We start from the raw sequence: 13,209 nt of genomic DNA, 5'->3' as shown, positions 1-13,209 counted from the left end.
ATTTGTATTGAGTTAGTTTGGTGATCCTCTGGGGCTAGTTACACAAAGGGCTCCAAAAGTCACCAAGCTCAAGGAGGTCATTTACAATCCCAAAGGGAGTATATACGTAGAAGGAGGCTCAACCTGCAACGTTGTGTATTCTGTCAAGCACCTCAGGGTCTCAGGGCCCAGAGTTACTCTATGTTAAGAAATGCTTTTAGGGGCGCCTGGGTGGCGCAGTCGGTTAAGCGTCCGACTTCAGCCAGGTCACGATCTCGCGGTCCGTGAGTTCGAGCCCCGCGTCAGGCTCTGGGCTGATGGCTCAGAGCCTGGAGCCTGTTTCCGATTCTGTGTCTCCCTCTCTCTCTGCCCCTCCCCCGTTCATGCTCTGTCTCTCTCTGTCCCAAAAATAAATAAACGTTGAAAAAAAAATTTAAAAAAAAAAAAAAAAAAAAAAAAAAAAAAAAGAAATGCTTTTAGGGGCAATTGGTGGCTCAGTCAGTTAAGCATCTGACTCTTGATTTCATTTCAGGTCATGATCTCACGGTTCATGGGATCAAGCCCCACATCGGGCTCCACGCTGACGGTGAGGAGTGTGCTTGGGATTCTCTCCCTCCCTCTCTCTGCCCCTACCCCCTCTCTCAAGATAAACAAATAAACATTAAAAAAAAAGAAATGCTTTTAATTCAGTTTAAAAAAAACTAGCAAGTGAGCACATTGATTTACTTTTGTGTATATAAGTCAGACTGCATGTGAAGAAGGATATTTCTTTCCACTCAGGCATGAAGCATGGCATACGAGCAGGACTGAATACTGTTACATGGCCAAGTGTTACTCTATATTCCTGAGAGCAGACTCTGAAGGTAAGAAAGCAGGAATATAAAACATCATTATAAAACACCATAAAGATTTAAAACTAAATGGAGGCAATGCAGTAAAGCAAAGAGTACAAGTTTAGCTAAACCATATTATGCATCTGGAAATACAGAACGTTGGAAAATACCAAAGAATTACATAAAATAGTCTCTGTCCTCATGTAGCTTACAATTTACTGAAGAACAGAAGTGCATGTATACATTGGCATGTATAATTAAGAGTTAAAGTGGGCAACTGAGGACACTCAGTGCTAGCAGATCTCAGAGGAGGAATCAATGAATGAAGCTGAAGATAGTCTATATTTGGCTTAGTTATGTGGGTGGCATCTGAAGAATGAATAGAATTTACATTCCAGGCAAGGAAAACAACATAAGGAATGAATGAATAAGTAAAATGATGGATGGATGGATGGATGGATGGATAACGTATTTATGCAGCAATAGGAAACACTATTTCATGATGTACCAGGAGAACCATATAAGTAAGCTATGCACAAAGTATGGTGGGAGACCAGAGTGTAGGGGGTGCTAAATGCTTCAAGGAGGGTTGCAGGTCTTCTGATTTTTAAAAGATTTATAAAAACTACTTAAAGACTGCAGTAAAAGCATAAAAGATGGAGGGTAAGAATTTCAGGAGAAGAAGCAGTATGAAAGATTAATATGTATGGGGGATTCCCGGTGAGAGACATGGGAGAAGATCTGAGGTCTGATTATGGAGACCCCGAATACCAAACTGAAGGACATGAACAAGGAGAAAAAAGACAAAAGTAGGGTGTGACCCACAGAGTCAAAAGAAGCACTGAGGTCATCAAAAATCAATAAGGAGAAGATGCAAATGGAGTTGGCAAAACACATTAGCCTGTTCCCATCCCTTCTCTGTGTGCAAGCTCAGCTGGGTCCTCTTGTGCCCAAAACAGTCCCAGAAGATCGCTACAGTTCCCACATAATCCAAGAGATACTACAGCAGCTAGGAGAGAAGAGGATTACAAAGAGGGAGCTGGGCCAATCACTAAAATGCCTTCTAGATCAGAATTAGGACCAAACAGAACCAACAATCACGCAGGCTGCCTTTTAAATATGCAAGTTCATGGACATCCTCCCCCCAACCCCCACCCCCGCACACACAGGAACACACGCACATGCTCTCTCTCCCCTCTCCTTTCTTCTTTCTGAATTAGACTCTGTAGGGGTGAGGCCAAGAGCATCAGTTTTTGGTTTGGGGTTTTTTTTTTTTTTTGGTCATTCTCTTTCTCTTTTATTTTTATTTTTATTGACGTATAGCTGACACACAACCTTACATTAGTTTCAAGTGCACAAAGAATTTCTGTTTTTAACAAGCTCCTCTGGTAATTTTTCTGTGCTTTGAAGATTGAGAACTTCTAGGAGTCAGAGCTTAGTCTCACCACAAGGTGGCACTAACCTCCAGATCCGCTGCATTCTTTCTGGTTCAGAAATGAGTGCACTGGTAGAATTAACAAAGTACTTGCTAATACACTAACTTCTGTCATAGAGGGTGAGTGAGTATATTTCTTTGGTAAGAATGTAGATCCTCCTTCTCTTATGTTTCTATGAGTAATAAGCAACCAAATTTTGTTTAACCTGTATTATTACCAATACTTCTTGCTGGCCTACAAATTCTAAAAACACTTGGGAAAAAAGCACCATAAAACTCCCTTAATGAGATGCCCTCAAAAAAAGTTTAAGAAAAAACATGTAGGTGCAGGGGTGCCTGGGTGGCTCCATTGGTTAAACATCAGATTCTTGATTTGGGCTCAGGTCATGATCTCATGATTTCGTGAGTTCAAGTCCCACCTCAGGCTCTTCACTGACCATACAGAGCCTACTTGGGATTCTCTCTCTCTCTCTCCCCCTCTCTCTTTGCCCCTCCCCCACTCACACTTTCTCTGTCTCTCCCAAAATAAATAAGTAAACTTTAATTTAAAAAAAAAAAAAAACATGTTGGACGTTGGTGCAGTCATTCCAGACAGCAATAATCCAATAAACCTGCATCCCTGTATCTACTCTAGAGAAATTCTAACAAGTATGAGGGTATTTAAGGTATCATATTATTTGTGATAATAAAAATTTTTTTAAAAGTTTAAAGCATCCTTCCTTAAACTTCATAATTTTCTTTACACCTTCATATTATTTCAAAGATCTGAGCACCACCATGTGATTTCTATTATAGCCAAATACACTTGCACTATTTTTAAATAACTCTTTATAAGCACTACAGTATACAGTACACAGACACCAGCCAGACTCTCTGTGTTCAAATACTGCCTCTGTCACTTCCTAGTTGTGCGATTTTCGAGAGTTACTTAGCCATTTCTTCATCTGTAAAATAGTAATGAAAACTAGAATTTATTTCATAGGGCTGTTGAGAAGAACAAATGAATTAACATATGTGCTTAGAAGAGCATCTGGCAGTCAGAGTGGCCAAAATGAACAAATCAGGAGACTATAGATACTGGAGAGGATGTGGAGAAACGGGAACCCTCTTGCACTGTTGGTGGGAATGCAAACTGGTGCAGCCGCTCTGGAAAACAGTGTGGAGGTTCCTCAGAAAATTAAAAATAGACCTACCCTATGACCCAGCAGTAGCACTGCTAGGAATTTACCCAAGGGATACAGGAGTACTGATGCATAGGGGCACTTGTACCCCAATGTTTATAGCAGCACTCTCAACAATAGCCAAATTATGGAAAGAGCCTAAATGTCCATCAACTGATGAAAGGATAAAGAAATTGTGGTTTATATACACAATGGAGTACTACGTGGCAATGAGAAAGAACGAAATATGGCCCTTTGTAGCAACGTGGATGGAACTGGAGAGTGTGATGCTAAGTGAAATAAGCCATACAGAGAAAGATAGATACCATATGTTTTCACTCTTAGGTGGATCCTGAGAAACTTAACAGAAACCCATGGGGGAGGGGAAGGAAAAAAAAAAAGAGAGGTTAGAGTGGGAGAGAGCCAAAGCATAAGAGACTCTTAAAAACTGAGAACAAACTGAGGGCTGATGGGGGGTGGGGGGAGGGGAGGGTGGGTGATGGGTATTGAGGAGGGCACCTTTTGGGATGAGCACTGGGTGTTGTATGGAAACCAATCTGACAATAAATTTCATATATTTAAAAAAAAAGAGTGGCATATAGTGATACGTAAGTGTTGCTATGATTATTATGTATTTCACTTGCGTGAATAAAAGATATTCTTGAAAACAAAAGTATGTTATTAATCAGATGTAAACAGGAAAATGAATCACACCACAGGTGTGCACTACTGACTGCCACACATGAGGCACGGCTGAGAGACCAATCACCCTTAATTATTAGGGGAGAGTTCTTTTCTCCAGAGAATTCAGAGCACTTACTCCCTAGTGAGTCAAACTATCTGGGTTTGAATATAAGCTGTGTCACTGAGTAGGTATGCAAATTACTTCTCTGTGTCTCCATTTCTTCATCTGTCAAATACATATAATAATAACTCTCTCATGGAGTTTGATGGTGCTTAAATGAGATAATCTATATTTGGTCCTCACAACAGTACAAATAATACAGTAAGTCAAAAAATTATCACCATTATTATTACTATATCCTTTCCTAGACGTTGCAGCAGCAATTCACACATAATTAGGTCACAGTTATGACTACAAACATATGAACAACATGGAGTCATCACTGGGCAATCACCCTAATGGTTTTCCTGGAATTATAGGATTCTATGTTTATTAGATTTGCTTGTCCTAAATACTCTGAAAAATACTATTTTATTAATAAAATAAAAAAAATTTTAAAACAGCAGGTTTTTACAGATGTTAACAGGACTTGATGGTGTCAGTATAAAGTCCATTTTTGTCTACTCACTTGATCTTGCCTGGATACCTTTAACCAGTAGGTGATAAACACTTGGAAGTCTCTCAGCAGTGAATGTCTGCCATTTTTAGACCACCCCAATTTATCAGCACCTTTTGGGTAACAACTTCTCAAGAGATGCAGTCTTGATACAGAATGCTCCACAGCCCACTCTAGATTTTGCCTCTTAATGACCTATACGGTTAATAGGTAGACACATGGCCAAGGCTCAACCAAGTAAAGTTTCTCTGCTTGGACAATGAATATTAAATTGAGGGATGTAAAGCCTGAAAAAAAAAAATCAGTAGGAATTCATCAGTCTAGTGACTATGCCAAAGACCTTCTGAAGCTGCCTGGTTTAATCTGTTCCAATCATTCAGTCTTGACTGTGAGTTTAATAATGTATTTGTAATAAATTCTCTTTTGGTTTACATCAGATTCTGTTGCCTGCAAACAAAAAACCCCAGTGTATACTCTTCTGTTACGCTTTTAGATGGTTAGCTCTTTCCCTTGAAGGCTGAGTATTCTGACTAACCCAGTTTAGTTGTGTAGACTGGCATAAAAAAGGAGGACACATTAATAGTAATAATTTACTAACACCACTTAGGTCATAAGCCTATTATATGCCTTTCTTAAGCAAGCAAACTGAGGCTTATCAGGGCTAAGTAATCTACATAAGGCAAAAACTAGAAATTTCTTAGAAAAGCCCAGATCATAATTCAGGTCTATCCAATTCCAACTCAACACCAGTGCCCTTAGCACTCTGCTATGAAGCACAGATTATATATAGGATAGTAATGCATTCAGAGATAGTGTTCTACATATATTCTCAGGACTAAGCACCAAGGAAGTGCTCAGAAATATATGTAGGTTGATTAAAACAAAAAAAGGGTCTGTAAACAATTTAGATAAGTGAAGAAGAAATTGAAAAAGTTAACATTTTCAGGTGAGAATTATTGTTGGATAAGATCAAACTACCATCTAGTTTACTGATGAAGCAACTGAACAAATGGAAACTTAACACATTGAATCACTGAGCATTTAAATAGAATTGTTTTCGGGGCACCTGGGTGGCTCAGTCAGTTGGGCACCCAACTTTGGCTCAGGTCGTGATCTCATGGTTTGTGAGTTCAAGCCCCACATCGGGCTCTCTCTGATGACAGCATGGACCCTGGAGCCTGCTTCGGATTCTATGTCTCCCTGTCTCTGCCCCTCCCGCACCTGTGCTCTCTCTCTCTCTCTCTCCCTCTCTCTCTCTCTCTCTCTCTCTCTCTCTGTCTCTCTCTCTCAAAAATAAAATAAACATTAAAAAATTTTTAAATAGAATTTCTTTTGAGGGGCAGGAGGTAAGAAGCTTGCCCCCTCCCTCGAACACAGATAAATATCAAATCAATCTTAACAGCCAAGAAATCTATTGGTGGTCTTAGAGAACAAAACTGCATATCTACAAACCAGAAGAAAGACCCATGGAAGACAGAAACTACACAGAGTTTGTGGGAGAAAAGAGCAGCCAGAGGAGGGAGCCCTGACCATGGTGGGGACAGTGACAGGGAACAAAGAGAGAAAAAGCATGGAGGTGGTGGGAAGAGCAAAACACACTCAGGGGAGGGACTGCACGAGAAAACTATTCCCCAAAACCTTTGACAAGGAAAAAGGAGAGGGTTACAATATCACCAGTTTTCTATTAACAGCGGAGTGCAGATTCCAACATTTGAGAGGTCTGTGACATTGCCAGTTTCACCCCCAGGGGAGCTGAGCAGTGCTCTGTATCCCCAGGGTCACACAGGGAGAAGCGGTTGCTCTGCTTTGAGTACATTTGGTAGAGGTGATACAGCCTCTCCACCAGCAAAGGATCCTGCAGCCAACATCCAACTGTCCCATTCACCAGTACAGATACAAACACACCAGCTGAGGGCAGCAATCCCTAGTGCCAGCTGTATGGTGCAATTTATCATAAAATCCAAACCACTGCACGGTCGCGCAGCCGTCTTCTGCAACAAGCCAACACCCAACACAATGCAGAGACCCTCCCCCAGAAGATCAGTGTGGATCCATGCCATGGAGGTCTCTAAAGTGTGGGGTTTTGACACACAGCTGTGCCTGAGTTAAAACACAGGAGTCCTGCACCATCTGGCAGGTGGAAAGCTTGGACACAGGATGAAGGCAGGGATCTGACTGAAACCAGAAACAGAGGTGAAGTCACTGTTTTCCCAGCTGTGAGGGCTTACCTAACAGGGGTGGCCATCCATTTCCCACTCCCAAGACCAGAGAACTGGGTGAAGCCGTTTTCTCTCCTACCGCCTAGCTTGATCCACCTCAGTGAGCTAAACAGCGTCACCTAGTGGAGAAGGGAGCTGCTACACCAAGCCCCACCCCCTTGCACCCTCCAAAAGAGCGATTGCACATAATAATCAGAGCAGCAGACCCCTCTCCCTGAAGACCAGCACAAACCCCTCACGCATACCAAGTGTATTGATGATAGAGTGCTGCAAAGCTTCAGTTCTAGGGGAAATAGGATCTAGCATCCTTTGGGTTTTTTGTTTGTTTCTTTTTGAGTTTTTTTTGTTTTTATCTTTATTTTTGTTTGTTTTGTTTGCTTGTTTGATACAGAAAGAGCAATTTTTTTAATTTTTTAATTTTCTTTTTATTTTCTTTTATTTTCTTTCTTTATTTCTACCCCTTTTCTGTCAAGCTTCTCATAACAAGCACCCCAAAACATACCTAGGATCTAGCTTCTGATACATATTTCATTTTTAAAATTTTTTTCTTTGATTTTTAAATTTTTATTTGGTTTTATTCTATTTTTCTTATTCTTTCTCTCCAAAATAACAAGACAGAGGGATTCACCCCAAAAGAAAGAACAGGAAGAAATGACAGCCAGAAATTCAATCAGTGCAGATTTAAGTAAGCTGTCTGAACTAGAATTTAAAACAAAATTGTAAGGATATTGACTGGGCTTGAAAAAAGGATAGAAGACACTAGAGAATCCTTTACTGCAGAGATATATTAACTAATATCTAGTCAGGCCAAAATTAAAAATTATATAACTGAGGTGCAATCCCAAATGGAGGCCGTAAAAATGAGGGTGGATGATGCAGAGGAGCAAATCAGTGATATAGAAGATAAAATTATGGAAAATAATGAAGCTGAAATGAAGAGGAAACAAAGGTTACGAAGGAACCGAAGGCAGACTTAGAGAACTCAGTGATATACTAAAACATAGTAACATTCGTATTATAGGAGTCCCAGAGGATTAAAAGAGAAGAGGGGGCAGAAGGTTTATTCAAACAAATTATAACTGAAAACTTCCCTAATCTGGGGAAGGACACACACATAAAAATCCAAGAAGCACAGAGAACCCTCATTAAATTCAACAAAAGCAGATCATCATCAAGGCATATCACAGTCAAATTCACAAAATACGATGACAAGGAAAGAATCCTGAGAGCAGCAAGGGAAAAAAGCCCTTAACCTACAAGGAAAAGACATATCAGATTCACAGCAGATCTGTCACAGAAACATGGCAAGCCAGAAAGGAGTGGTAGGAAATATTCTATGTGCTGAATGGAAAAAATATGCAGCCAAGAATTATTTACCCAGGGAGGCTATCATTCAGAATAGAAGGAGAGATAAAGACTTTCCCAGACAAATAAAAACTAAAGGAGTTTGTGACCATTACAACAGCCCTGCAAGAAATTTTAAGGGGGACTCTTTATGAAGGGAAGAAAAAAAAAGACCAAAGCAACAAAGACTAGAAAAGACCAGAGAACAACACCAGAAACACCAATTCTACAGGTAACACAATGGCACTAAATTCGTATCCATCAATAATCACTCTGAATGTATATGGACTAAATGCTCCAATCAAAAGATATAGGGTATCAGAATGGACAAAAAACCAAGATCCATTTATATGCTGCCCACAAGAGACTCATTTTAGCCTTAAATACACCTGAAGATTGAAAATAAGGGAATGGAGAACCATCTATCAATGCTAATGGATGTCAAAAGAAATCTGGAGTAGCCATACTTATATCAGAAAAACTAGATTTTAAACCAAAGACTGTAACAAGAGATGAAAAAGGGTACCATATCATAATAAAGGGGTCTATCCAAGAAGGTCTAACAATTGTAAATATATATGCCCCCAACTTGCCCCTAAATATGTAAAACAATAAATAACAAACATAAAGAAACTCATTGATAACAATACAATAATAGTAGGGTACTTTAACACCCCACTTACAGCAATGGGCAGATCATCTAATCAGAAAATCAACAAGGAAACAATGACTTTGAATGACACACTGGACCAGATGGACTTAACAGATGTATTCAGAACATTCCATCCTAAAGCAGCCGAATACACATTCTTTTCCAGTGCACATGGAACATTCTTCAGAAGAGGTCACATACTGGGTCACAAGTCAGCCCTCAACAAGTACAAAAAGACTGAGATCATACCATGCATATTTTCAGACCACAGTGCTATGAAACTTAAAGTCAACCACAAGAAAAAATTTGGAAAGACCACAAATACTTGAAGGTTAAAGAACATCCTACTAAAGAATGAATGGGTTAACCAGGAAGTTAAAGAACAAATTTAAAAAAATACATGGAGGCAAATGAAAATGAAAAAACAGTGAAAACCCTTTGGGATGCAGCAGAGGTAGCCCTAAGAGGGAAGTATATTGCAATTCAGGCCTACCTCAAGAAGTAAAAAAGGTTCTAATTACACAACCTAACCTTATACCTAAAGGAGCTAGAAAAGAAACAGCAAAGAAAGCCTAAATCCGGCCAAAAAATAGAAATAATAAAGGCTGGAGCAGAAATAAATGATACAGAAACAAAGAAACAAAAAATCAGTAGAACAGATCAATGAAAATGAAGGGCTGGTTCAAAATGAATTTGGTTTATTCTTCTCAAACTGTTCCAAAAAATAGTAATCAAAGGAAATGGTTATGAAGCCAGCATTACCTTGATTCCAAAATCAAGACCCCACAAAAAAGGAGACTCATAGGCCAATATCCCCAATGAACATAGATACAAAAAAACTCAATAAAATGTTAGTAAATCGAATTCAACAAGACATTAGAAGAATTATTCACCATGATCAAGTGGGACTTATTCCTGGGCTGCAGGGCTGGTTCAATATTCACTAATCAATCAACATGATACATTGCATTAACAAAGAAAGGAAAAGAGCCACGTGATCTTGCCAATCGATAGATGCTGAAAAAGCATTTGACAAATTACACCATCCATTCTTAATAAAAACCTGTAACAAAGTAGGGATAAATGGAACATACCTCGACATCATAAAGGTCATATATGAAAGACCCACAACAAATCGCATCCTCAATAAGGAAAACCTGAGAGCCATTCCTCTCTGGTCAGAAACAAGACAAGGATGTACACTCTCACCATTACTATTTAACATACTACTGGAAGTCTTAGCCTCAGCAATCAGACAACAAAAGAAAATAAAAGGCATCCAAATCAGCAAGGAAGAAGTCAAACCCTCAGTGTTTGCAGATGACATGAAACTCTATACAGAAAACCCAAAAGACTCCACCAAAAAATTGCTAGAACCAATACATGAATTCAACAAAGTCGCAGAATATAAAATCAATGCACAGAAATCTGTTGCATTTCTATACACCAACAATGAAGCAGCAGAAAAAGAAATCAAGGAATTGATCCTGTTTGCAATTGTACCAAAAACAATAAGATACCTAGATACCTAAACCTAATGAAAGAGGTAAAAGATCTGTACTCTGAAAACTAGAGAACCCTTATGAAAGAAACTGAAGAGAACACAAGGAAATAGAAAAGCATTCCACGCTCATGGACTTGAAGAACAAACATTGTTAAAATGTCTATACTACCTGGGGCGCCTGGGTGGCGCAGTCGGTTAAGCGTCCGACTTCAGCCAGGTCACGATCTCGCGGTCCGTGAGTTCGAGCCCCGCATCAGGCTCTGGGCTGATGGCTCGGAGCCTGGAGCCTGTTTCCGATTCTGTGTCTCCCTCTCTCTCTGCCCCTCCCCCGTTCATGCTCTGTCTCTCTCTGTCCCAAAAATAAATAAAAAACGTTGAAAAAAAAAATAAAAAAAAAAAAATGTCTATACTACCCAAAGCAATCTACACATTTAATGCAATCTCTATCAGAATACCACCAGCATTTTTCACAGAGCTAAACAAACAGTCATAAAATGTGTATGGAACCACAAAAGACCCTGAATAACCAAAACAATCCTGAAAAAGAAAAACAAAACTGGAGGCATCATGATCCCAGATTTCAAGCTATATTACAAAGCTATAGTCATCAAGACAGTAGGGTACTGGCACAAAAAAAAAAAAAAAAGACACAGATCAATGGAGCAGAATAGAAAACCCAGAAACGGTCCCACAACTATACAGTCAACTAATCTTCAACAAACCAGGAAAGAATATCCAATAGAAAAAAGCCTCTTCAACAAATGGTGTTGGAAAACTGGACAGCAACATGCTGAAGAATGAACCTGGACCACTTTCTTACACCATACACAAAAATAAGTTCACAATGAATCAAAGACCTAAATGTGAGTCAGGAAAACCATCAAAATCCTAGAGGAGAACAAAGGCAGCAACCTCTTTGACCTCAGCCTGAGCAACTTCTTACTATACACACCTCCAAAGGCAAGGGAAACAAAATCAAACAACTATTAGGACTATTAGGACTTCATCAAGATAAAAAGCAAAGGAAACAACCAATGAAACTTAAAAGGCAGACTACTGACTGGAGAAGATATTTGCAAAAGACAAATCTGATACGGAGTTAGTATCCAAAATACTATAAGGAACTTATGAAACTTAACACCCAAAAAACAAATGACCCCGTTATGAAATGGGCAAAAGACATGAACAAACACTTTTCCAAAGATGACATCCAGATGGCAAACAGACACATGAAAACATGCTCCACCTTACTCATCATCAAGGAAATGTAAATCAAAACTCAATGAGATACCACCTTACACCTGTCAGAATAGCTAAAATTAACACCACAAGAAACAACAGGTGTTGGTAAAAAGGGGAACTCTATTGCACTGTTGGTGGAAATGCAAAGCGGTGCAGCCACTATGGAGAACAGTATGGAGGTTCCCCAAAAAACTAAAAATAGAACTACCCTAGAATCCAGCAATTGCACTATTAGGTATTTGCCCAAAGGATACAAAAGTACAGATTCAAAGGATTAATGCACCCCAATGTCTATCGCAGCATTATCAACAATAGTCAAAGTGTGGAGAGAGCCCTAATATCCATCGACTGATGAATGGATAAAGAAGATGTGGTACACATGTGGAATATTACTCAGCCATCAAAAATAATGAAATCTTGCCAGTCACAACAACGTGGATAGAGCTAAAAGGTAATATGTTAAGTGAGGTGAGTTAGACGAGAAAGACAAATACCATATGATTTCACTCATGTGGAATTTAAGAAACAAAACAGATGAGGGGCACATGAGTGGTTCAGTTGGTTGAGCAACCAACTTTGACTCAGATCATGATCTCACAGTTCGTGAGTTCAAGCCCCACTTCAGGTTCACTGCTGTCAGCACAGAGCCCACTTTGGATCCTCTGTCCCCCTCTCTCTGCCCCTCCCCTGCTTGCGCTCTCTCAAAAATAAACATTAAAAACATTTATTTTCCTCAGAAGGAGAGGAAAGAGGAGAGAGGGAAACAAACCACAAAAGACTCTTAATGATAGAGAACAAACTGAGGGTTGATGTTATTAGGGTGTGGGTGGGGTATGGGTTAAAAATGAGTGATAGGTATTAAGGAGGGCACTAGTTGTGATGAGCACTGGGTGTTGTATGTAAGTGATGAATCACTGAATTCTACTCCTAAACTGATATTGCACTATATGTTAGCTAACTAAAATTTAAATTTAAAAAGTTTCTTAAATAAACAACAAAATAAATAAAATTGCTTTTGTGTTGTTGCTATACCTGAGAACACCAAGGTTGAGGTTAAGTATACATGATACAAATTGACCATATACAAATATTATGATACTCAATAAGCTGATATTTTCATAAAGTATATAGTAATTCCTCATAAAAACTCTTTGATTCTCTTCATCCAAGCTAGAAATAGTGTATAGCAGAAGTTCTTGGGTCCATGGATAAAATTCTAGGCAAATCAAGAGGACAACTTATTTACTTGGATGGGGAAAAATCATGTCTTTACTTTCACTGACTGCTACTTGAAATTTGCCATCACTCAATTATGAATGTAGGCTATAAACCTGACACTATTAGCAGTATTGGTGACTTTTGCCACCAAAAGGAATCAAATATATTTACATATTTAATTATAGTCACTGCAGGTATTTAAAATACCATTTATAATCATCATTACTTCAAAACCACAGTAGTCAACATATCTGCCACTAAAACTTATTATTTAATTCATTAATAAAGAAGTACATATACTGCTTTGTCCAAACTGTTAATA

At 39.0% G+C, this 13,209-nt stretch overlaps 1 protein-coding gene across 4 annotated transcripts in view; it reads right to left on the bottom strand.

Annotated features, from left to right (window-relative positions):
• Positions 1-13,209, bottom strand: part of DST (dystonin) — a 496,498-nt gene that overhangs the window by 428,808 nt on the left and 54,481 nt on the right. The window lies entirely within an intron of this gene.

Source organism: Lynx rufus, unplaced genomic scaffold, assembly GCF_022079265.1.
Source record: "Lynx rufus isolate CCGP_SWC_20201006 ecotype Redwood Valley unplaced genomic scaffold, mLynRuf1.p SCAF_6, whole genome shotgun sequence".
NCBI classification, from domain to species: domain Eukaryota; kingdom Metazoa; phylum Chordata; class Mammalia; order Carnivora; family Felidae; genus Lynx; species Lynx rufus.
Note: the sequence above shows the minus strand (reverse complement) of the source record. Positions and strands in the feature narration are given on the sequence as shown.